The following is a 26,110-nucleotide window of genomic DNA, read 5'->3' on the forward strand; positions in this document are numbered from 1 at the left end:
GGAGATTGTGTTATTTCGGTTTTATTTCAAGGTTGGGTTGGATTTTTGTTGTTGTGTAAAGTTAAAGTTTTTTTTAATTTCATGAAATATGTATATTATGGTTAGTGAACTCATTTGCATAAGTACATAAAAAAGTGGCATACAAATCTTGAAAACAAATATTTTATTGAATAATATTTTTAAAATAACGCAATATGAGAATGTGAACGAATTTTACATACACGTAGCAACGTTATTCTGTCAAATAATATTGGCTTATGTTGTTCTTGTTTTTGTTATTGTGATTGTATATGTGTTTTGTTGATATTTGGTTGTAAATGTTTTTTTTTGTTATTATAATTAATATTGCTATTACTGTTTCTGTTTTGTTGTTTTGTTTTGTGTTGTTCTTTTGATTATAATTGCATTGTTTTATAGGCATACGGGCTCCCATTTTTGTAGAGGGACAGAATTAATCAAAAATGGAAAAATCTGGATAACAATATTTATTCATATTAACTTTACTGTCAAACAGCTATAATATAGGGTTGCAAACGAATCACTGCGCATTTTTACATGGTTTAAAAACTATAGTGTGGGTAGAATGGTAGAAAAACATGTTAAAAAGGTTTCGGGTCAAATCGTAGTGCCCGAAAATCTCTATCGTTTTAGCCCGAATTTGGGGATATTTCCCTGTACCTGGCACGGCGGAAGCAAGTAGACAACATGGGGGTTCGGGGGGGGGGGGGGGGGTACTGACTGATATCGAGGGTGCAAAGCAAAGGTTCTAGGAGGTTCGGGGGGTATCCTACTCCATAAAATTTTGAAAACTATATAGATGTCCTGAAATACCATTCCCTGCATTCTACAAGTAAAATGCATCTCTGCCTTAAGATTTACTATCAATAATAATTTTGATTCAGAATAATTGGCGGTGGGGTGGGGGTAGAGCTCCACAACGCACCAACCCCTGCTCCGCGGTGCCTGAGTACTGTTTGTTCGTGTCCGTGTTATCGTTGATATTGCTACTACTATTTTGGTCTTGCTGGTTTTATTCTTGTCGATTTGTTTTCACAATCGCATTTTGTATCATTAACGATGAGGGAGAGACATAGCCCAGTGGTAAAGCGCTCGCTCGGTGCGCGCTCGGTTTGGGATCGATCCCCGTCAGTGGGTCCATTGAACTATTTCTCGCTCCAGCCAGTGCACCACGACTGGTACATCAAAGGCCATGGTATGTGTTATCCTGTCTATGGGATGGTGCATATAAAAGATCCCTTGCTGCTAATCGAAAAGAGTAGCCCATGAAGTGGCGACAGCGGATTTACTCCGTCAATATCTATGTGGTTCTTAATCATATGCCCGACGCCATATAACCGTAAATAAAATGTGTTGAGTGCGTCGTTAAATAAACCATTTCCTTCATTAACGATGACACTTCCACGGTAGTAGCACGACGCTGCACGTGTACACTATGAGACGTCAAGTCATTGTCAAACTAATAGGTAATTTTATGGATTATTTTTGTCAAACACAGCCAGGAACATCCCTCACAGGGCTCGAAGCTTTTGGGTGGCAGTAATCTGTATAGAGGTTTTCACTGGCTAATTGTTACCGTTGCCATGACAGCGTATTATAAAGACTGAATGCGTGATGTATGGTGTTCGTGTGTTCACTTGGCACCGGATATGCTGGGTGACAGCTAAGTATATTTTCAAAACAAGACTGTAGTAATGGTATAGACGAAGTGAAATAAAATGTAAAAGAAAGCAGTAGTAAGAAATGAGCATTAATATAGAGAGGTTATGCTTATCTCCAGCCATTAACGATTGAAAAGGTGCTATGTTTCTTCTTTTTTGTGTTTTTGGTGAGGCGATTTTTTTTTTTTTTGGATTTTTTTTTTTTTTGTGGGGGGGGGGTATTTATTTATTTATTTTTACTTTTAATTTTTTTATTTGTCAAATTTCTTTTGTCTGTCGGTTTTTCTTTCATTCATTTATTCTGTCTATTTTTTCATGTTTTAATATTTTTTGTCGTTTTTCTTTCGATCTTTCTATGTATTGTTCTTTATTTCTTCCTGTCTTTATTCGTTCTAGCCAGTGATCCACATCTGGTAGATCAAAGGCCGTGGTATGTACTACCCTGTTTGTGGGATGGTGCATATAAAAGATCCCTTGCTGCTAATCGAAAAGAATAGCCCATGAAGTTGTAACAGTGGATTTCTTCTCTCAATATCTGTGTGGTCCTTAACCATATGTCTGACGCCATATAACCGTAAATAAAATGTGTTGAGTGCGTCGTTAAATAAAACATTTTTTTTTTTTCTTCATGTCTTTGTTTTGCCCCTTCTTTCTTTCTTCTTTTCTTTGCTTCTTGTTTCTTTCTTTCTTTCCTTACTTTCTTTCGTTCGTTCTTTGTTAGAATTTACCATGAGGTATTATAATGCGTTCTTTGCCTTTTTGGTAGTCATGGATTTTTTCTCACGGATCAAGAAAGGATTTTTTGTGGAATACCTTTAAAATGTATGATGCTAAAGCAGCGAATCCTCCAACACAACAATAAATCTGTTGTAACACAAATCATTAGTTTGGCTTTAATAAAACATTTCATATGTGCCAGATGATTTTCTCTTCTTCGTTTTTAATAATGAAAGTGGATTCCTCCTCCCTCTAAACCAACGCCTCCCTTTCGAAATGGCCTGGACTCGCCCCTTATTTTAATATATTGAACACGGTGAAAAGGTCAAGCGACTAAAGCTTAAAAAATTAAATTAAAATAAATCGATCGAAAGTATTTGTCATCACCGTGAACATGAAAATCGTTTGTATCCCGAGAAACGGAGAAATGTGAAAGGTTCACCTTATTTCGTACTTAGTTATACGATCCATTTAGTTGCATAGTGATATAAGCTTACAGTTGCTGTGTCTATAGCTGGCGTGGTAGTGGTAATGGCTTTTCCTATATTAAAAAAATATATATATCTTTTTTTTAAATCAAGGGAAAAAACAACTCGATGTTTTTCAATCACCAGTTGAATTTGCCAAGTTATTATTTCTTACAGATCGAGGGAAAAGTAATATTTGTAAAAATTTCTATTACAGCATCAAAAATGTGCTACGGGTAGTTCAAGATATTTTATGGGGTGAAGTTTTTGTTTTATATGCAATGCACACATTTAATATACATACGTAGTTAAAGTATTAACCGCAGTTGCACTACATGCAATAATATTTCGCTTCCCATTAATATAAATACCAACTTAATCATAATTTAAATTGATTAATTAATTAATTAACAAGCAATTAAGTAAATAAATATACATTTGTTACATGTATTGTATGTACATGTAATAGTTAGGGGGCAGGATTTAGCTCAGTCGGTTGAGTGCTCGCTCGAGGTGCTTGCGTCGCAGGATCGAACAACTTCGATGGATCCATTCAACTGATTTGAGTTTTTTTTGTTCCAACCAGTGCAGCACAACTGGTCAAAGGCCGTGGTATGTGCTTTCCTGTCTGTGGGAAAGTGCATATAAAAGATCCTTTGCTGCATTAAGAAAAATGTAGCGGGTTTTCTCTAATTACTACAAGTCAGAAATATCAAATGTGTGATAGCCGATGATTAATTCATCAATGTGCTCTAGTGGTGTCGTTAAAAAAAAATGCTGATATATCATTTTATCTTGATTATAATATTTGAATAAACTTTAATTCTGTTCTGTTAAAATTTTAACTTGTTTCTTTAAGGATGCCTTTTCTGAGAGGTTGTTGTTGGTGGTGGGATGGGGTGGTAACTTAGCAGAACTAACACCCGCTCCTTGAAACAAATTAAGTACATGCATTGGAAATAAGTAAATTAAAAAAAGCTGAATATCAATTTATTTTTAACCATACTGTATATAACGATGGTTCAATAATGCGCAAGGAGATATGTTTGTAGCTAAGATTTAAGCATATATGATAGAAATACGCACCACTCACCACTATCGTTTACGTCAAGCAACCGTGACGTCATTTCTATTGTATTTATGCTTCGTGTGGAAGAAACAAAGATCAGGAATTCTTAAAGACACACAACTCTTGTCAAGTCTTCACTTACAGGTCAAGACAAGACATCAGTCGATATACCGCTGTTAGTGTCCATCTGTTTATTGTGAAGGAGAGGCTGCATGGATTTTTTAGGGAGGGCATGTAACGTCCAAAAAGAGCACATAAGGTAAAATTGTCTAAAATATAAGCGCATTATATTGAGGGTTTCCATGGTATTTTGAAGTTCGGGGGAGGTGGCGCACCTATCGCAGTCCCCGCCCCTGGATCTGCGTCTGTGAAGCTAGATGTTGTTTCTGGGTACAGCGCCTATCTGAGATGACATAGATGGAAGGGTCGATCCCGTGAGTAGACACTGGGTTTTTTCTCTACAACTGGTATATCAAAGGCTATGATATGTGCTGACCTCTCGGTGGTGAAATGCTTTTAAAAGACCCTTTGCTGCTGAACGATGATGATGGTAACCTGCGTTGCACTAACGCGTGTCCTCTCTGTCGTTAGTGCTTGAATCATAATTGATTATTAGCATACAAAGAATATCATGAGTAGGCATATTATGTGAAATAACAGCCATATTTTGGTATTACAATAGCCGCTGTATTGGATAGGTACTGATGTACATGTCATATATACTAGCTACCATATAGGTAATTAATGGAATACATATTAGATGTTATGTAACTCAGCGTATGAGCTAGATACGTCTATAGTGGAAGTACACCGTATGTAAACATAGCATTGTATACTGCCATGTCTGTCATTTGCGAGATACGTGACACGACTTGTCATGGAAAGTAGTTTTGTCTAGCCGGCAAAACGCATTACTATAGGTGGTCTGTGGTCTGTACTATACAGCATCGGATGTAACAGCCCAAAATGTAAAAGGCATGTCATATGATTTGAACTGGTGACGTAGGATTGATCGCCTTCCAAGGAATCAGTTTTTTCCCCTTCCATCCAGTGCCCCACGATTGGTAAATCAAAGGCCGTGATATGTGCTGTCCTGTCTATGGGAAAGTGCACGTAAAGATCCCATGCTGTTTTAGCGTGAGGTGTACCTTATGTGGCCGAACTAGGTTTTCTTTCTTTCTCTCTCGACCGAAAGGTTGAAATTACCATGATTATACGAAAACAGCCGAAGTTGTTTTAAAACAAGCTTTTCATGCAGCCTAAATCTGAAGTGGCCAACTGTGTTGGTGGGGCATGCCACTAGTACCAATGGTCCAGTAAAAGACAGGCCCGCAATAACGATATCTGAAGAAGGGGAGGGCACAATCTCTAGTGGGGGAGCAACACAGTCTCTATTGGAGGGAGTGGGGCACAAGCCAGATTTTAGCTTTATTTATGTAGAAGGGACAAATTTGTTTTTTAATTTGTTCTCGAGTGGACGGTACAGTCCCCCTTGTCTCGTTCCTGTTGGCCTGAAACATCAGAATATCAATTAACGGCAGCTATACAACTTATATCTGCTTCTTCTAACCCCAAACCCACCTCTAGAGAAATAAGAATGTGCATGTGGTCCAGACTACTCCAGTTCGTAAACAAAACTCATTTAATAACAAGTAAATATTAGGATTATAAACGACATTAAAATTGGAGTGTACATACCTCGTGTTGTGAGACGTTGAAGTGATGTAGTGTGTACTCCAGTCCAAGGTCGGCCATTCACACACGTACGTTACAAAGTCGTGTTTAATGGGAAGTTGCGTGTTAAGAAAATAGCGATAGGACAGCCCTTTTGTTGTCAAGAAGAACTTAATTCCAAAGAAAATTGTAGTAGACAAACCTAGTTATTTATGTCAACTAGACCACTGGCGTAACCAAGGGTGGCCACGACGCCCAATATCCCCTTTTTTGCTCGCTTCCACCATTTATATGTTTTGTCGCCCCCATACTACTAGACAGTATGCCCCCCCCCCCCCACACTCCTCCCCATTTCTGTGTACTCCTCAGTCATTAGTTGAAAAAAAATCCCTTTCTGACGGACCTTTATTATTTATTATTAGTTTCATTATTATTTTATTTTTACTTCGCCATGACCTTACGGCACGCAACTTTGGCGTGTATCTAATTCTGTGAAACGTACGCTGTGTGTCTGTTCGATCTAATTCATTTAATTTAAATGTCTAGTCAGCTCACTGGCACACAGAGGCTCCACCGTCTTCCAATTAGGGCCGGTCCTGAGTTCATCACATGGGGGCAGGGGTAAGGGAGGCACTGTAACTACTGTTTTATGTTTCATGGGTCTACTACTTTTGTTTTATTTTTGTTTTATGTTGTTGTTTTTCGGTTTTTTTTTAGAGCGATATGCTGTATAGATAGCGATCTCTCATTAGTCTTGGCTATATACACGGCACCCTTGTATATAACCACTTCTGTGTTAAGTAACAAAAATGGCGACCTCCATTGCGGTTGTATTTATGGCATTCGTCTTTGTGTGCAATATTTAGCATGATGTGTGTACAGTAGTCGACTGGACCTGAGAGAACAATGAAGTGGGTTTTTTGTTGTTGTATTATTTTATTTTATTAAAGTTTGTAAAGCACAGTGATGTTATTAGCAACTGTTGATGGATTGTAGATATTCAAAAATGCATTTTAAGGTATATTAATCTAACTGAATCATAACATTTCAGTTGTTTTGAGGTCAATATTTAGCACGATGTGTGTAGAGTATTCGACTGGACCTGAGAGCCAAAAATCCTTGCGTCATTTTTTTTTTTTTATGCACGCTTTTTTATGGCTGGTGGTATACCTAAAAAATAGCCTCTCGCACTCCTTATCTTCCTCTCAAACCCTGTGATCAAATGTAGAACATCCCTTATCTTGAAATATTACTCTCCGTGTTCGTGCGTCCGTACATCGCCTAGATACAAGATGATCGGAGTGTTTGGGTAATAATCATTTCTAACGTATTGTCGATTACGGCTATTTTCGACCTGACGTCTCTCTGTTGTGTCTTGTGACAAAACCCTCAGCCTGGATCTCATTCAGACGGCCGGACTAGACTGTTATTTCCAGTTAGAGTCCTCTCATCAAAACACTTCCGATCAGATGATCGAACGCGACACGGTCAAGTCGGGTGGTGAGGGAAGTTTTGTTTTCGTCTACATTCGACACGGAATATGAGTGAGCTCAGTAATGGAGCCCATGACAGACATGCTTCTACATTGCGTGGGGTGGGACGTAGCCCAGTGGTAAAGCGTCTAAACTGATGCGTGGTCGGTCTAGGATCGATCCCCGTCGATGAGCCCATTGGGCTATTTCTCGTCCCAGGCCAGTACGCAACAGTTGTGTAATACAAGCCATAATAATAATGTACTATCCTGTCTGGGGTGCTGCTTATAAAAGATCCCTTGCTGCTGATTGAAAAGAGTAGCCCATGGCGTTGTGGTAGCAGTTTTTCTGTCTTATTTTCTCAGTGGTGCTTAAAAGTATGTCCGACGCCATATAACCGTAATTAAACTGTATTGAGTGGTGTGTTGTGAAATAAAACATTCCTTCCGCCTTTCTTTGATTTTCAGTAGTTATGGACACTAAAAAGTTAAATAACGGATTTGACAATCAACAAACTACAGCCAGTCAACTAGATTATGTGTCAGCCAACCAGTCAGTCAGCCAGTCAGTCAGTCAACCAAACATACCTCTACCCACACCAAATATGCAATTTTCTACATTTCTTTGTCATGCCATTTTTTATCCAGCGATACGTGTTTGTAACAAGTTGTACAAAAATGGCATTTAATGGATACGGTATTTTTATTTGCTTTAAAAACCGGGGTGGGCTGTAAACGTCTTTTTCATAAGTAGCAATAATTGTTATCGGTAGTGTTACATTTAGTGGAGGTTCTGTCTTAGATGTCTAATTCATCACCATGAAGAAGCCAATAAGATATCTATAAATCGATTCCCACCGCATGTTGGATAATTATCTCCCTACGATATGACAACTCTCACAAAATGTTTCTTAAATGGACGTGTAAGAAATAAGCAATATTACGTATGCGAAATCTCACTATAGTGAATCCTATAAGTATTAACACTTATATCATGAACAATAAAGAACATTAGGTTGCATATTAAAAGTTCAAGTCCTGACGCTGGACACTCATTAGTTAAAGCCAAGAATATTTCTATTCATAACCCTGCAGCACTTTCCTGACCCGAGACCTGAAATCTATCGTTAAGTCGACATAATTGGTAGCCGCGACAATTTGTGTCTGGGTTTAACACGAAACCATTTAATTTGTCCACGAGTTTCCCTACAAACATACCATTTCTGCTGACGCAAAATACGAAATAGTTAAGCTTTTTTACTGTGTCATCTTTACATACAAACTATTTACTAGTATTCTGTAATACTATAATGGTAATTCGAGATGTTCTTTTTCGTCAGAATGTCTAACCATTATGTATTGTTAGAACATCTAGTCTTTGTATATATGGTTAGAATAGCGCTCTGTGTGCGTGTGTGTGTGTGTGTGTGTGTGTGTGTCTCTCTCTAGTAGCTAAGAAATGTTATAGTAAATGGATAAATAATGCAGTATATACCTTTATTGATCTAAGGGTTTTGAAGAAAAGATGCATTAAGGCCATAAAGAGAAATATACTAAAACACAAAAATAGTATAAGAAGGTCAGAACAATTAATGATAGCATGAACACGAATGCCTATGATAACAGAATGTACATTCAAAGTCACATCCAGAGGTCGAGCCCGGGATGGACATGCCCGAAACTTTAGTGGTATAGGGGCATGTCAAATGGTACTCTCTCTCTCTCTCTCTCTCTCTCTCTCTCTCTCTCTCTCTCTCTCTCTCTCCCTATGTCTCTCTCTCTCTCTCTCTCTCTCTCCCAAATTATTAATTCTGGATGCATAATCAACGTTTATTAAATTATTTTTAAAAAGTACACTATTACAAACTATACACTTATAAATCTACTATTATGTGCGGTAATCTTTGTATTACCATGGACAATTAAATAAAGATGGTATTACAAAATCATAAATAAAATAAAATCTAAGAAAATAAATAAATAAATAAGCTCAAAGAGTGTGATTACGGTTATTATTGTTGCTTTTGCTGTTGTTGTTGTTGATTGTTGCATTTTTTAAAACAACTATTGGAGCTTCCATATCATATTAAAGTAGGTATGATACAGTGATATTTGCTGATCGTAATTGTATTCAAAGGTTTCGCTATTTTAACAATTATTTCAGTTTTTAGTACGTTTTGTTATTTTTTCGACGTATTCCATTCGTAAAGTGCTCTTCTGGTGCGCGGTCGGTCTGGAATGATTCCTGTCTGTGGGCCCATTGGGCTATTTCTCGTTCCAGCCTGTGCACCGTGGTATGTGCTACCTTGTCTGTGGAATGATGTATATAAAAGATCCATTGCTACTAATAGAAAATATAACGGGTTTCCGCTCTAAGACTATATGTCAAACGCAATTTATTAGTAGTTCTCGACTTGTACTAACGTACTACACATACTCTCTCTCTCTCTCTCTCTCTCTCTCTCTCTCTCTCTCTCTCTCTCTCTCTCTCTCTCTCTCTCTCTCTCTCTCTCTCTCTCTCTCTCTCTCTCTCACACACACGTTTTTTTGTTTTGTTTTGTTTTGTTTTTGTTTGTTCTTTTATTTATTTTTTTAATTATAATTATTTTTTTATTTTTTTTGAGGGGTGGGGGTGGGGTGGGGGGTTTGGTTCCTAGACCATTGGATGATGGCATATTTGAACTTCTCATAATAATATTGATTTCATTTGACAAAACACGCAATTACAGAATGGATCAGCCTGGGCCTGTTTCATTGTCTTATCTCCCAGCTTCAATCAGTTTAAAAGGATAAGTGAATAATTTACAAATCACGCAATTCAGCACAGAAATAGATCAGATGATCAATAATATCTACAATAGAATGGTGCTCCCTCAAGCAAGACCGGTTCTCTCTGTATGCTTCGCTTCGCAGTTAAAGGTCACAACGTTCATTCATTTTCGATATGTATATGGAAAACCTATTATCGTGCACATATCCTCAAAATGTCCAAGCACGTCCCTCACTCCTAGCTCAACAGGTACCTGGGTTGTCTGTCCATTATAACGGTTCATTGTTTACGGCGATGTCACACGACACGAGTTCATCGTACAAGAATAGCCGATTGTGACAAGGCTGCACTATTGCATTGGTTGCCATAGAATTGGCATTTCTTGTACGAGGCACTCGTATTGTGTGGCGTCGCCTTTAGTTAATAGTGGTTAGTGTGAGAGGAGTCGATGAAGTGGTGTTATACCTCTCCAGTGAGTCCGATAACACTGGCTCTGGATTGAAGTCAGTACCAGGATGCGAACACAGAACCTACCAGCATTGAGATCATATGGTTTAACCACTACATCAAAGGTGCGCACTCAAGGTGCGAATAATAGTAACGAATTCATGTTACAGCTCACTGCCCGCCATATATATTTGTGTAATGGACTGTTAGAGTTGGATAGGTATACTCTACAAGTAGTGAAGTAGATCCTTTATTTTACTGTGAGTTCTTCATATGATGGTAAATTTGGTCAATAAATAGAAAATAGAAAATAATGAAACGAAACTAATGTGAATTCGTTGTGAACCAGGCGTCATATTATCAAAAACATAAAATACACTGGTATAATCTGTGATTTCCAAACGGAGTCAATATTATAAAGATCGTATATGTCAAGGTCACAATGACATACTAAAATAAAAGGGTTGTTGGTCTAGGTACATGTATAAATGTTTCACGATTGCATTACTAAAGAGTTGTAAACTTTAAAATGCATTTAGAGAGAGAGAGAGAGAGAGAGAGAGAGAGAGAGAGAGAGAGAGAGAGAGAGAGAGAGAGAGAGAGAGAGAGAGAGAAAGAGAGAGAGACCTTGACGTCAAAAATATAGATGGGAGTGATTAATATTGCTTAGATTATGAGGAACCAGCGTTTAACATATTACCATATTGAGAACATATAAATTATCATCTAAGGGGAGATAAAAATCACTTTATCCTTGAACTATTTTCGGGGGAGTGATGGGGAGCAAGAATGATAGGACCTCTTAAATGTCGACGTATGCAATAGTTTCTAAAGACATCATTTAGCAGTTCTTAAGTTAGGCACACACTGTCAACTGTCACGACCTACTTGACGGTTTCGTTGTAATTTCCCCAACTCCAGCCTTAGACGGGTGCGTTCAGATTAACAACTAATTGGTTAAATACGAACGCTCAGACTAGCAACTGGACAGTCGTAGAAGTCGTGACAGCAGTAAGTTGGCTAACTGTCATTGCAGTTGATAGTCTTGGACTAGCATAACGAAGCTGTCTGATGGCGCACCACGTGCATTACAGACCTATCTACTAATATATATATATATATATATATATATATATATATATATATATATATATATATATATATATATATATATATATATATATAAGCCTCGCGCCGAGAGCACACGCCTCTATTGAACACCGTATGGTGCCGCAGTGTTGTTTTGTTAGTGAGAACTTGGATAACGAAGGCGAGTATTTGTTTTGAAAATAAACTATGGTCTTCACTGAAAATCGATAGCTAATACTCCACTTGGTATAGCTGCCGCCACCCGACATGATCAGTTTACTCTGCCCCGCCAATAGCGCGGATATTACAGTGTCGGAAGTGCCTGATGAAAATGGCAAGCTATGAAGCGACAGAACCGTATCTAAGCATCATAATCGACATCTATGGCTTTCTAAGTGACAATCAATCTCATCGAGATTTCGTAGGCTTCGTCACTTTGGACACCAATCGATACCTGGTTGGTTATGGGTCTCTCTTATTTTAATTTTTTTTTATAAATATCCTTCGCCCCACCCTTCCACTTTATGTCTATGACAAATTAACGAATCTCCGTTTGACCATTCTCCAACGTATTGTATAATCAATAGGTTTTTGATGGTCAGTGTATGCAATTGTAAGACTTGGTGTAGAGTGCTGGAGAGAGTATGGGTCTCTCTCCTTTTTTATATATATATTTTTAATATCCTTCGCCCCAATCTTCTACTTTATGTCTATGAAAAAATAACGATCTCCGTTTGACCACTCTCCAACGTATTGTATAATCAGTAGGTGTTTGACGGTTAGTGTATGCAATTGTAAAACTTCGTGTAGAGTATTAGAGAGAAAACACCCAGACTGCTGCCATCGGGTTGAATGTATGACCCATAACACGTTTGAAAATTGATCTAGCTTAGTCGGTAGAGCACTTACCTCATTCTTCTGATTGTGTTTTCCCGTCCCAAACCCTGCACCGTGACTGGTATATCAAAGGATATGATATGTGCTGTTCTGTCCTGGGAAAGTGCATGTAAAAGATCCACTTTTTTGCTAATGGAAAAATGTAGCGGGTTTTACATTTTAAAAGTCTTTTACATGCGAGTATCAGCAAAAAGTTAAATTATCAAATATACCCAACTTTTCAAAGCATATCCATGCTTAAAGGGACAGGCTCTGGTTTTTAAACATTAAGGCATACATTCCACTATTAGAGCCGTTTTAGATCACTGAAATCAAATATTACTTACATTTTATTGTTTAGATTATTCTTTTCCATACAACCGAAGTGTTTCTGGTCATCCTGGTGTTTCTAATACCACAAAATGCTATTTTGTTTTCATATTTTGAAAAACGCACGTGCGTCTGAGAAGTAATGGCTATGGAGTCGCATTTTAGTCTATGTTTAAGGGTATTTCAACGACACAGACTCTTGTTTCACTTTGTTGTATCTAAATTTCTTTCAGGTTTGTAAATTAACCAAACTTAGTGTCCATTTTTACGGGTTGAAACTAGGGTCTAGGTGAAAAATATGACATAGTGTTGAAAAACTAGGGTCTGTCCCTTTAAAAAAACAACCCCGCATCGCTGTATCAATTCTGGAACTTTGGTCTGACCGACTTTCGTTGTTTTGTTTTGTTTTGGCCTAATGTTTCGGTTCGTGAATTGGACCATTCCTTTTGACGTAGGTTGTTGAATTAATTCCAAGTTCGTCCTTCTATCATTTCAGTTCACCAGCTTTAGAATCGGTTTGAGAATCGCTTGATTGGTTTTAGTCTAGGTCGTTAACAGCTGGGATTTACAGACACCCCCAGAAAATTATTGCACCAGTTAACTGGAAATTACCTACTTCGCTTTCAATCCCAAGGATAATTTATAACATTGATTTAAAAAAAAAAAATTGTTAATAATTTTAAAATGGTGGGTTGGGAAATGCACTACTAAATAAATCTTTCTGACTTACTAAATTACTTTAATACAGGGGCGGGACGTAGCCCAGTGGTAAAACGCTCGCTTGATGCGCGGTCGGTTTACGATCGATCCCCGTCGGTGGGTCCATTGGGTTATTTCTCGTTCCTGCCAGTGCACCATCGCTGGTATATCAAAGGCCGTGGTATGTGCTATCCTGTCTGTGGGATGGTGCATATAAAAGATCCCTTGCTGCTAATGGAAAAATGTAGCGGGCTTCCTTTGTATCAAAATGACCAAATGTTTGACATCCAGTAGCTGATGATTAATACATCAATGTGCTCTAGTGGTGTCGTTAAACAAAACAAACAAACAAACATACTTAAATACAGTGTTATTTTACTGCATGTTTAATGATGGCGATTTTAGAGTTTTATTTTTTATTTTCTTTGCTGACAAAAAGTAAACAACAAATGTTCGACTTTATTGTGTGTTTGTGAGTATATTTAGTATTTTTAGACTTAAATTAATAACAATAATATACTCTTTACTTTCTACGGGTATTAACTGCAGTTGATTAATGTGTCTGTAAAAAAAACCCACCCATTACTGGGAAGGAAGGAAGGAAATGTTTTATTTAACGACGCACTCAACACATTTTATTTACGGTTATATGGCGTATAACACACAGATATTGAGAGAGGAAACCCGCTGTCGCCACTTCATAGACTACTCTTTTCGATTAGCAGCAAGTGATGTTTTATATGCACCATCCCACAGACAGGATAGTACATACCACGGCCTTTGTTGCACCAGTTGTGAAGCACTGGCTGGAACGAGATATAGCCCAGTGGGCCCACTGACGGGAATCGATCCAAGATTGATCGAGCATCAGACGAGCGCTGTACCACTAAGCTACGTCCCTCTCCCCACCCCCATTACTGGGATAGTATAGGGGAAGAAACCGATGCAGTAACAAAGGCTACTCCTGCCGATTAGAAGCAGAGTATCTCTTTTATTATAAGTTATCTTTTAATAAAATACTAGTCATTTAGCATTGGTCGATGTAAAGGCGAAGCCACACGACACGAGTACCGAGTACAACAATTAGCTGATTGTGAGAAGAGAACAGTGCGATTTCATCGGTTGCTATGCAATTGGCTATTCTCGTATGAGGCACTCGTATAGTGTGGCGTCGCCTTTAGTGACTTTTTCCTTTCTCACTCAGCCAAGCGGGAAACTCACTTTAGCGTATAGCTGGTACCAGGATATGAACCCAGTACTCACTAGCCTTATACAGAATAAAAGATCAAGGCTCAATGACGGACGACAGTCTTTATCAGCCATGTGACTGGAGCCGTGATATCTGAACACGATCTCTCAGCCTGATGTCGTCCATGTTTGCTTTCATTCAGATGTTCACGGACGCAAGTCTACTTGATGGTAATGCGTTTGGAAAGATCGCCATTTTGGCAAGTTGCTAATAATTGATTCGCAGGAAAGTGATTCTCCGTTATTATATGTGTATTGACAACGAACCGTCTTTTGCGGCGTCAGTCAATTACGCCATGCTAAGGTCTGTAAAAATATTATCAATATTGACTGCTTCAAGATTAAGGGCTATTCCAATATGATCGCATTGGGGGTGGAGTGAGAAAAACTGACCTCGACAGGAAAGAAACTTTTTGAGGAGAGTGACTAACTGCTTCCCTGACTTAGATCATGGGAAACCATTTAAGATATTACTATTTAATTATTGCTTCCCTGATTTAAAATATGAGGAGCCATTTAAGATATTACCATATTTATACCTTATAAATTCACATGCTAAGAAGAGCGAAATATTACTCTCCTTAAACTAATCTCAGGTGAGTGATAGGGAGCGAGAGTGATAGCTCCCCTCAAACAGCGAGGTCTGGAAAATATTTTTTTAAAGTCATAGTTTGATTCAAAATCACTTACTTCGGCAATGCGTATATAAAATAATTCCTCTCTCACTCATAAACACAATTATTCAATCGCCTTTCTCCCACCACCGCCACCACCCATCACTGCCACCACCCATCTTATGTAATCGTTTCTCGAACTCTTAATGTGCATCCGGTTCCAATATTCCAATAGATAACTGTATTAGTGCCAGATTCATAATGACTTGACGAATGTTGGAGCTGATGCAGTGACGACAGCAAACAATTGATTTTGACTTCAACAACAAAAAGTTTTAAAAATGAAAAAGACAAAAAATAAATAAAAAAGGAAACAGAAAAAAAAAAAAATAACCGCGCGCTGTTTGTGAAAAATCAATGTGAATTTAAAGATGATTAGATTCCGGAAAATGCACATATGTAAGAGCATGTGCCATATGAGTGAAAAACATAAACTCGTTACAGCGATATTATTATTATTCTACTCCTTTCAGTTAGCAAAAATGTTTTTCTACCATAATCATGCATGTATGTTTTTATTGATTATAACATCGCTCGACAGGTATTTTCCAACGTACATTACACATATGCTTTTTTTTTCGATTTTTAATGGATCCACTGGGGATGTCTCAGATTTCATTCCCATTAAATGAAGAACAAATTCAAAAATCCACAGTCAACATTCACATTAACATTCATTAAACCGAAACCTAATTCAACATTCGGGGAAGCATTAGATTAATTTTTCATTCCTTCTCCGATATTTCTGGTTTTATTTCTTTTCTTCATCTCAGCTATTTTTAACTACACACGCGTCCTATTCCCTCGGGAAACATGTCACTGACAAAACAATAAGGTATACATAGATTTAAAAAACAAAAACAAAATATATTTAAATTTAATTCATTTTTGTACATTGTCGAATAAATTGAAAAGCAGGCACTTTTCCGCAAACAGAACGACCTTCGGTGTGGATTATATTCCTTTGTTATTCATTTTATTAATTTGTTTAGCTGAGTTCGCAGGCAAGAAATTCCCTAGAAAGATGAACTCTAAGAAAATTACAAAGAGACCTGCTTCTGTTTTATAATTATCTTCTTGCTCTAGAAGGCGTTACGAGCGGTAATCACATCTAGACCAGCATCTGTTTTATTATTATCTTCTTGCCTTAGGAGGCTTATGACTTGTCATCAGTTCTTGTACTAACGTTACGAGCGGTAGTCACATCTAGACCAGCCTCTGTTTTATAATGATCAGCTTGCTCTAGAAGGCTTATGGCTTGTCTACAGTTCTTGTACTGACGTTACGAGCGGTAGTCACATCTAGATCAGCATCTGTTTTATAACGATCTTTTTTGCCCTAGAAGGCTTATGACTTGTCTTCGGTTCTTGTACTAACGTTACGAGCGGTAGTCACATCTAGACCAGCCTCTGTTTTATAATGATCAGCTTGCCCTAGAAGGCGTATGACTTGTCGTCAGTTCTTGTCGTACTGACAACATTACGAGCGGTAGTCACATCTAGACCAGCATCTGTTTTATTATTATCTTCTTGCCCTAGAAGGCTTATGGCTTGTCATCAGTTCTTGTACTGACGTTACGAGCGGTAGTCACATCTAGACCAGCATCTGTTTTATTATTATCTTCTTGCCCTAGAAGGCTTATGACTTGTTTTCAGTTCTTGTACTGACGTTACGAGCGGTAGTCACATCTAGACCAGCATCTGCTTTATTATTATCTTATTGCCCTAGAAGGCTTATGACTTGTCTTCAGTTCTTGTTCTGACGTTACGAGCGGTAGTCACATCTAGACCAGCCTCTGTTTTATTATTATCTTCTTGCCCTAGGAGGCTTATGACTTGTCATCAGTTCTTGTACTAACGTTACGAGCGGTAGTCACATCTATACCAGCCTCTGTTTTATAATGATCAGCTTGCTCTAGAAGGCTTATGACTTGTCATCAGTTCTTGTACTGACGTTACGAGTGGTAGTCACATCTAGACCAGCCTCTGTTTTATAATGATCAGCTTGCTCTAGAAGGCTTATGGCTTGTCTTCAGTTCTTGTACTGACGTTACGAGCGGTAGTCACATCTAGACCAGCTTCTGTTTTATAATGATCAGCTTGCTCTAGAAGGCTTATGACTTGTCTTCAGTTCTTGTCGTACTGACAACATTACGAGCGGTAGTCACATCTAGACCAGCATCTGTTTTATTATTATCTTCTTGCCCTAGAAGGCTTATGTCTTGTCTTCAGTTCTTGTACTGACGTTACGAGCGGTAGTCACATCTAGACCAGCCTCTATTTTATTATTATCTTCTTGCCCTAGAAGGCTTATGACTTGTCTTCAGTTCTTGTACTGACGTTACGAGGGGTAGTCACATCTAGACCAGCCTCTGTTTTATAATGATCAGCTTGCCCTAGAAGGCATATAACTTGTCTTCAGTTCTTGTCGTACTGACAATGTTACGAGGGATAGAAGCAGGTCGGTTTTGTTTTCCCATATAATTATCTGGCTTGGCATTAAGTTCGTTTTGTTTAACAACACCGCTAGAGCACATTGAGTTATTCATCATCGGCTATTGGAGATCAAACATTTGGTAATCTTCGACATGAAGCCCTAGAGGAAACCCGTTACCTACTATGGCGTTAGATATACCAGACTTTCAGCACTGGTTGGGACGGGGAAAACCCAATTAGAGAATACATCCACTGAGCTGGCCCGATCCTACGACGCAAGCACCTCAAGAGAACACTCTACCGACTGTGCTAGATCCCGTTTCTTTCGACACCCTCTCCAACAATTCTTGGAATGTAAGCACTTTTTACAGCAAAGCAAAGGTTGAGTTTTACGTGGCAGATCCTTGTCATGTGTTGGGTTTTTCATGATTAAAATATATATATATATATATATATATATATATATATATATATATATATATATATATATATATATATATATATTATTATTATTATTATTATTATTATTATTACTTGAGGTAGAATAATTGCACGTGGTTGCACTACGTATATGTTTGGTTTTTCAAACCTTTCAGTTTATGCTTATCTGTCAGACAACTAACTGTAAAGCACGCCTGTAGGAGGCTACAATCATTGACTTCGCCACAGTTCTGTCGTAAACAGAATCAAAATAATTCATTTCACATCATTCACGTTTAACAAATACTTTAGTGCTTATATCCAAATATGGTTTAAGCACACCGCAGCTATATGAGCGGTCGCTTTACCCCCATCACATCCGGCCTTAAATGATCCTTTAAAACTCACATTTGGCGGGAATGAATGAATAGACGTTTAACGACATCCCAGCACGAACAATACACCTGCTACTGGCTGTCAAACTAAGGTAAATGTATAGATGAAGTGATAATTAATATCAAAATAAGACTTAAATCAAAACACCGTGTAAAGAAGCTGTGCAAAAAAACACAAAAAAAAACACTTAGTGGGAGACGATATCGGGATACGAACCCAGTACCTACCATCCTAAACTCTATTGTCACATCCATGCATTGTCGAGGCAACTCCTTCTCCTTATCTTATTACCGTGCTTATATCAACTTAAGGTTCAGGCACGCTGTTCTGGGCACACACCTCAGCCATCTCGAGTATCTGTCTAGGACAGAGGATTAGTGGTTACGTATTAGTAGTTAGTGAGAGAGAAGTCCGTGTAGTGGCTTTACGCCTACCCACTGATCAAGAGTCGTTAAACTAGCTCTGGGTGGGAGCCGGTACTGGGATGCGAACCCACTACCTACTAGCCTTAAGTCCAATGGCTTAACCACTTCACCACCGAGGCCGGTTCCATCAAGTCACTTGCTTGCGGCTGGCTTTTATATATACTTTAACGACCTGGTTAAACCCTTTCGATAGCAATCGTTTTATCACAATTGATAACACAGAGCACTGTGCTGATAATTAAATGACCAGGAATGGAAAAATTCTTCCCAGTCTGTTGTCAAGCAATTGCTACCTTATAAGTTTTGGACAGAAGGCAATTACAAAGGGCTATTGAGCGAAAGTATAAGTAATAGCCTTCAATGAGCGGCTAAGCTGCGACGGTAAATTGCTTTTGTGTCTTTGCCAACAGGTCGCATTTTGATTACAATCCTACATGATTCGAGCAGACAAACGAAAACTGAATCATTTTCCTCTTACGGCATTAATGGATGTGTGTGGATGGGAGGTTGCGAGATCCACCCCTCGCAGAAGACATGTTTGACTTATTATATCTTATTGTTGTTGTTGGGTTTCTCTCTCTCTCTCTCTCTCTCTCTCTCTCTCTCTCTCTCTCTCTCTCTCTCTCTCTCTCTCTCTCTCTCTCTCTCTCTTCTTTTTTCCTTTTTTCTTCGTCTTTTTATTCTCCTCCTAATATTTAATTTTCTACTTCTTTTTCGTCATCGTTTTCATTTTTTAATTCTTTTTTTCCGTACTTTTCTTTTCTTTTTTCCTTCTTCAAATCATCTGTTATTTGAAATGTTGTGGCACGTGCTGTCAGTCTGGTAATTAAAGTGTATTTAAAGGATCTTGTATTGGTTACTGGTGTGTGCGTTTGTGTGTGATTTTTGTATGTCTGAGAGAGAGAGAGAGAGAGAGAGAGAGAGAGAGAGAGAGAGAGAGAGAGAGAGAGAGAGAGAGAGAGAGAGTGAGAGTGAGTGAGAGAGTATGTATGTGTATGTGTGTGCTTGCGGGCGTGCGGGCGTGCGTGCGTGTGTTTGACCTGTCCAGATGGTAGGTGAGGACCACTCCCAATGACCACTAAACATGAACCACTGGTGTGGTCCAGGCAGTCCAAATAGCTGAGTTGTGTATCCATGACAGCGTGCCTGAACGTTAAACGGATACAAGCATGAAAATAATACAAACAAAATGCACAACAATTAATTCTTCTACGAAACATAATTTCTTGCTATATTATCCATTATTCATTGTCACCAGAGGAAATGTCTAAATTTTAGTCTACACTAGTGTTTGTTTCCCTTAGTTTAGTCTGGTAAATACAGCAGTTATTGAATAGTAGTGTAATATTCAACATATGTAATGGCTGTGAGTTTATGTACACATAAACATCTGTTACGGGCCGCAACATATGTTAAGCCTTAATAAGGTATGATTTTACTTGTTGTAACGATCTTTAGCGTGTATTTCAGCTTGCAGTTAGTGGTAAGAACTAACTTTATCGGACTGTAATGGCTTAATCCTCTGCGCGTGCTGTAACCTCACCGTGTGGTAGGAGTGTAACATTTTCTTTGAGAATGGCTCGTACAGCACAACTCCCCTTTTGGGGCACCTTGTTGGCTGTGAGGTGCATCCAGTAAAGCTGGATAATGGTATCCTGGTGGTTGAGTTGCGGGCATATCTAGGGATCTGTTTTCAGGCAACACATCACTTTGGCCTGGAGTTCAGCCAGACGGGTGGTCAGGGGGGCCCGACCTGATCAGTCGGCTGGTCACGCCAAGCTCGAAAGCAGACAGCCTTTGTTTGTTTATTTTAGTCAAAAATAAACATTGTTTGAACAACCATTTGTGTTTGTTGCTCTTTAATTTTTATATTGATGTTGATCATCATATTCTTTTTGCATTTACCATAGTTTGCCACCCAATAGCCGACGTATTTTTCGTGCTGGGGTGTCGTTAAACATCTATTCTATTCGAATGGCTTAATCGCGAGTGGCATCAATCTCAGTCGGTAGAGCGCTCGTCTGAGGTGCTTGCGTCGTAGGATCGAAGCACATCAGTGGATCCATTATCGGGTTGTTTTTTCCCATACCAACCAGTGGCACAAGACCAGTGCCCTTGTATGTGCTGTCCTGTATCTGTGAAAATGCATATAAAACATCGCAGTTGCTGTTAATGGATAAATGTAGAGGGTTTCCTCTGAAGACTGCGACTCGAAATGACCAAATGTTGGACATCCATTAGTCGATGATTAATAAATGAATGTACTCTAGTGGTGAAATTAAACAAAGATTGGTAAGTGCCGAATTCGAACCCAGTACGTTCCAACCAAAAGCGTATGTAATTATCTATTTATCTCTAAGATATCATTAGCGTCTGTGATGGACGCATTGTCAAAATAGCTGAGTTGTGAGTCAAAAACAGCGTATTTTAACCTGAATTGGAAATACGATTAAATTAAAATAATATGAACATTTGATTTCAATCATTTAATATTTGCGATCATCAAAATATTTACAATCAAAATCGTTATGATAAAACCACTGCATTGTACAAATCGTTACCTCAAGTCGTATAGTGAGGTCTGATCTTTACATGATACTGTGGTGTATAGAATTCCAGTACAAATTGAAACCACGACCTGTCATCGATCCATCGTATGGGTCTCACGTTATAATAAAACGACTACATTGTTCAAATCGTCACCCCAGGTCTCAAGTTATTGTAAAAATACATTGTATAAATCGTTTCCACTAGTCATACAGTCAGATCGGATCTTTAAAATCATACTGTGGTTTATAGAATTCCAGTACAAATTGAAACCACGACCTTTGATCGTTCCATCGCGTGGGTCTCACGCCAAAATTAATATACGTGTGTGGGTGAACTGAGCACATTCAAATACAATACTGTTTAGTCATCCTGTATGACTCCTCTCAAATTGGAACTACGTTGGCATGATGATATTGATGATGTTGGCGACATAACTTATATTTTACATAACAGATCCAATGAACGGAAATGAATATTTGTTTAAACAGCATCTGGGTACATCTTTAAACGATGGTTTTTTGGTGTTTAGAATACTATTTATATAGTGAGAGAAGAAACCCGCTTCCGCCACATAGGCTACACCTATCAACAAATATTTCCCATGAACGTCCTCTGTTTTCACCCAGGAAAGGGGGTAGGCGTTTTTGTAACAGGGAAAGATCAATAATATATATATATATATATATATATATATATATATATGTGTGTGTGTGTGTGTGTGTGTGTGTGTGTGTGTGTGTGTGTGTGTGTGTATTATGTATATATATATATATATATATATATATATATATATATATATATATATATATTTCCCATGAACAGAACAGCACATACCATATCTGTTGATATACTAATCACGAGGTACTGGTTAGGATGGGTAAAATACCATTGACTCACCAAGAGTGTCGGATCCTACGACCCTAAGACCACTTAAGACCTCCGTAGCCCAGTGGTAAAGCGTTCGCTCGATGCGCGGTCTGTCTGGGATCGATCTCCGTCGGTGGGCCCATTGGGCTATTTCTCGTTCCAGCCAGTGCACCACTACTGGTATATCAAAGGCCGTGATATGCACTATCCTGTCTGTGGGAGGGTGCATATAAAAGATCCCTTGCTGCTAATCGAAAATCCCCCGCCTGCTACCGATCCCGGTCGGACTGCTGGTGCTCCCTTGCACCTGTCAGTGCAGGCGGTCCCTCCTCCCCCCCCCCCCCCCCCAACTTTCTGTCTTGGACAACAGAGCTTGCTCCGCAAGCACGACAGGCGTGCGCTACAACAGCTTGCTTTGAATGTGCACGTTAAACCCTATGACATAATCGAAAAGAGTAGCCCATGAAGTGGCGACAGCGGGTTTCCTCTCTCAATATCTGTGTGGTCTTTAACCATATGTCTGACGCCATGTAATCGTAAATAAAATGTGTTGAGTGCGTCGTTAAATAAAACATTTCTTTCTGTTTTTCCTTAAGACCTCCCTACCTCTTAATGTGTCCAGATAGACGAGATCTCTTATCTCAGTTTATATAGGTTTACTCAGTAATGTAAGGAAGAACTATTGGACCTCTTCCCGTCCCTGTCAACGCTCCACATCTCGTAAATCAAAGGCCATGGATTGTGTTGTCCTGTCTTTGACGTAGGTATGTAAGGGACTCTCTTGTTACTGAACGAAAATATGTCCCTATAGGCGGTCAGCAAGCTAACGGCTTTTATCGTTCTGTCTGGCTACATTAAGCCCAGTTGTTTTGTTTTTGTTTTTGTTCTTAGTTGTTCTTTTATATACCTCTGTTTTTGTGTGTCTTTTTTGTGTGCGTGTCCATTTACCACATTGTTCATACCAAATATCGAACCATTAGTTAACTGTGCACCAGGGCTGACATTAAACAACCTTTTTTTTTTTTTTCTCTTTTTTTTTCATTTTCTTTTCGTTCAAAGTCAAAAGGAGATTTGATTAAAAAAATTCACACAGTTTAATAATCGAACGGACTGCACTCACCCATTACTAAAACAGACAGCCAGAAATAAAAACGTTATAGATCATATTTCCAATATATTCCCGTCATACCAAATGGATAATCTTGTCTAGGATATTTTTGCATTTTCTGTGCTCTCCTTTCAGGTCATTAACTAGCTGGTAGATGGATCAATAGAAGATGCAAACGATATCAAGTCTGCAAGACAGGCTTTTTGTCGTCTGCGAACAGCCGGAAGTCGCCTGATGGCTTCGCGTTGCGGCATCTCGGAACAGCGCAGTATGCCGGGCTATTTAACCAGCAATATGGATCTCAGATATGCACGTGTGGTATTTTGTTATTATTTAAATTTATTTTGTTTATAATGTATACTTGGTTGTTTGTTTGTTTATTTTAGTTAGGTATTTTCTTGATAATTTATATTTTTGTGCGGTTTTTTGGGGGGGTTTATTTTTTATTTTTTATTTTTTTTGTGTTTTTTTGTGTTGTTGTTGTTTGGGTTTTTTTGAGGGGGGTTGGGGGGTTGATCTAGCTCTTAATTTGGTTTATTTTCTGTTTATAACATTATTTTATTCGCGCAACAACAGCTATATACTTGTGTATAATTATACTCTAGTATGGTACTTTGAGAGATCGACACCGAAGAAGGCTTGTTTTATTTTGATGTAGTAACACACCAATGATAATACTGCGAGAGATGCTGTTTTGTCTGTTGAGTAGTTCATCTAAACGAAACGAATATGCATATATAAGATGTTTTACTCCATGTTCCTTTAAATCATCACAAGCGTGTGTGCGATATTTGATAACGAATAGCCATTTCTGATAGAAAAAAAAAGATAATCAAACATTCACAAACAGAAGGTCTTTGATATACCAGTCGTACGGCACTGGTTGGTTCATGTATGTGCGCATGCCTACATGAGTGCGTACGTATGCCTATATGAGTGCGTGCGCATGCCCACATGAGTGTGTGCGCGCATGCCTACGTGATATTGTGAGCATGCATTCGAATTCGAATATGCAGCAAAAGACTGTCTGCTGATACGTCAAGTTCTTGCCCTATGAAAACAACTCTCGAACGCGAGGATGACTACAAACCCGTCGTTGCCAACAGACATGGCGCTCATTAGTTTTACTCTCACATTTCGGGGAGACAAAAATATAAAGCCCGACGGGTTTATTGAGGTGGATCGATCCCAGGACCTTTCGCGGCTCTGGCATTAGCTGAACGACTGAACAAACTGCCCGATCAAAATAGAGTGTGTTCCACATCTCATCACGCAGTCTGTTTGAGGATGAACGCTCGGGGTTGGATGGATGGACTGTTACTTAATACAGTTTTGCACACGAATGCACTGGATCATTAAAACTTTGGCATCGAGTTTTCTTAATTTTCTCAGGGAAGCAGAATCCATATAACTAAAATTGCGGATTTTGTGTTCGTATCGATTATTCATTATTAGATATATCCAGATGGGGTCGAGTTGAACTTAAGTCTGCAGTAATACCCATCACCGACAGGAAGTTCACTCCAAAAGGTAACAATGGTGTTTACGTGATTTAATGACCTTGTCTTGCGATGAGTAGGATACCCTCCCCCAGCTCCACCCGCCCGCCCCCGTCCACCTAAAACTTGCTGAAGAAGAGGATTTGGGGCAAAAGTCTTCTGTTTATAAACTAATGTTTTCCTTTCTTATACTGTTGATTGAACGTGGCCTATCTCCAGAAGTCTTCAGAACGAAATATCTTAGTGCTCACGTTTGATATCATATTGTGTATAGGGCAAGTAGAAGAAGCGTTAAATGTTGTTTTGCTTAATGACACCACAGGAGAACCATGATTTATCAATCATCGGCTGTTGGATCTTTTATATGCACTTTCCCGCAGACAGGAAAGATAATACCACGGCCTTTGACTAGTTGTGGTGCACTGACATAACAAGAAAAACAAAGTTGAATGGATCCACCGAGTTGGTTTGACCCTGCGTCGCAAGCACCTCAAGCGAGCGAGCCACATGCCGCTCCTTACTTAATGAGACCATACTGCTGACGATATCGCAGGTTCCCCACTAATGTCCCTCCTCCGATCTTCCCAATGGCGGATCCAACGGAGGAGACTAGGGGGAAAAACAAAATTCAAGTTTCACTTTTTTAACAATTTGTTTACGATTTTAAAGTGCCCTTTTCGGGAATTGCTCCATGTACTCCCTTGCCCCTGGACCCAAACATAACAGGTTTTTCTGTGTCCGCCTTTGCTTCCACCAACGATTTCAGAACCATGGATTGAGACCAGTTACTATTATTATATTAGGAACGTCGTTTTCATACTGCCGTACATGTATTAGAGGCTAATAGAAAGATTACGTTTTAACATGTCAGTACGAATGATATCTGAAGTCGGGGGAACAGTATCTAGTTGAGGGCCCACAGTCTCTATTTGGGGAGGGACAAGTCATATTTTTACATTTATTTATATAGAGTAAGAAAAAAAAACCCGTAGATTGTTCGTCCTCAAGTAGCAAACATACACACACACACACACACACACACACACACACACACACACCTCTAAAGTAGATTTCTAGATCTAGTTGAATACTGAAGTTTAGATTGGAAAGGATGTCATCATCAGTATAAATAGTATCGCTGTTAAACTAATTAAAACAAATTAAAACATGTTTTTGAAAGAGTATGCATGTATATATATA

At 38.7% G+C, this 26,110-nt stretch overlaps 1 long non-coding RNA gene across 1 annotated transcript in view; it reads left to right on the forward strand.

Moving 5' to 3' along the window:
- LOC121384136 overlaps positions 1–23,767 on the forward strand; it is a 33,447-nt gene extending 9,680 nt beyond the window's left edge. Inside the window, exons 2-3 of the long non-coding RNA XR_005959343.1 lie at positions 4,077–4,191; positions 23,547–23,767. This is a non-coding gene — a long non-coding RNA (uncharacterized LOC121384136). The remainder of the gene's footprint in view (positions 1–4,076; positions 4,192–23,546) is intronic.
- The last annotated feature ends 2,343 nt before the right edge of the window (positions 23,768–26,110 follow it).

Source organism: Gigantopelta aegis, chromosome 10, assembly GCF_016097555.1.
Source record: "Gigantopelta aegis isolate Gae_Host chromosome 10, Gae_host_genome, whole genome shotgun sequence".
Lineage (NCBI taxonomy): Eukaryota > Metazoa > Mollusca > Gastropoda > Neomphalida > Peltospiridae > Gigantopelta > Gigantopelta aegis.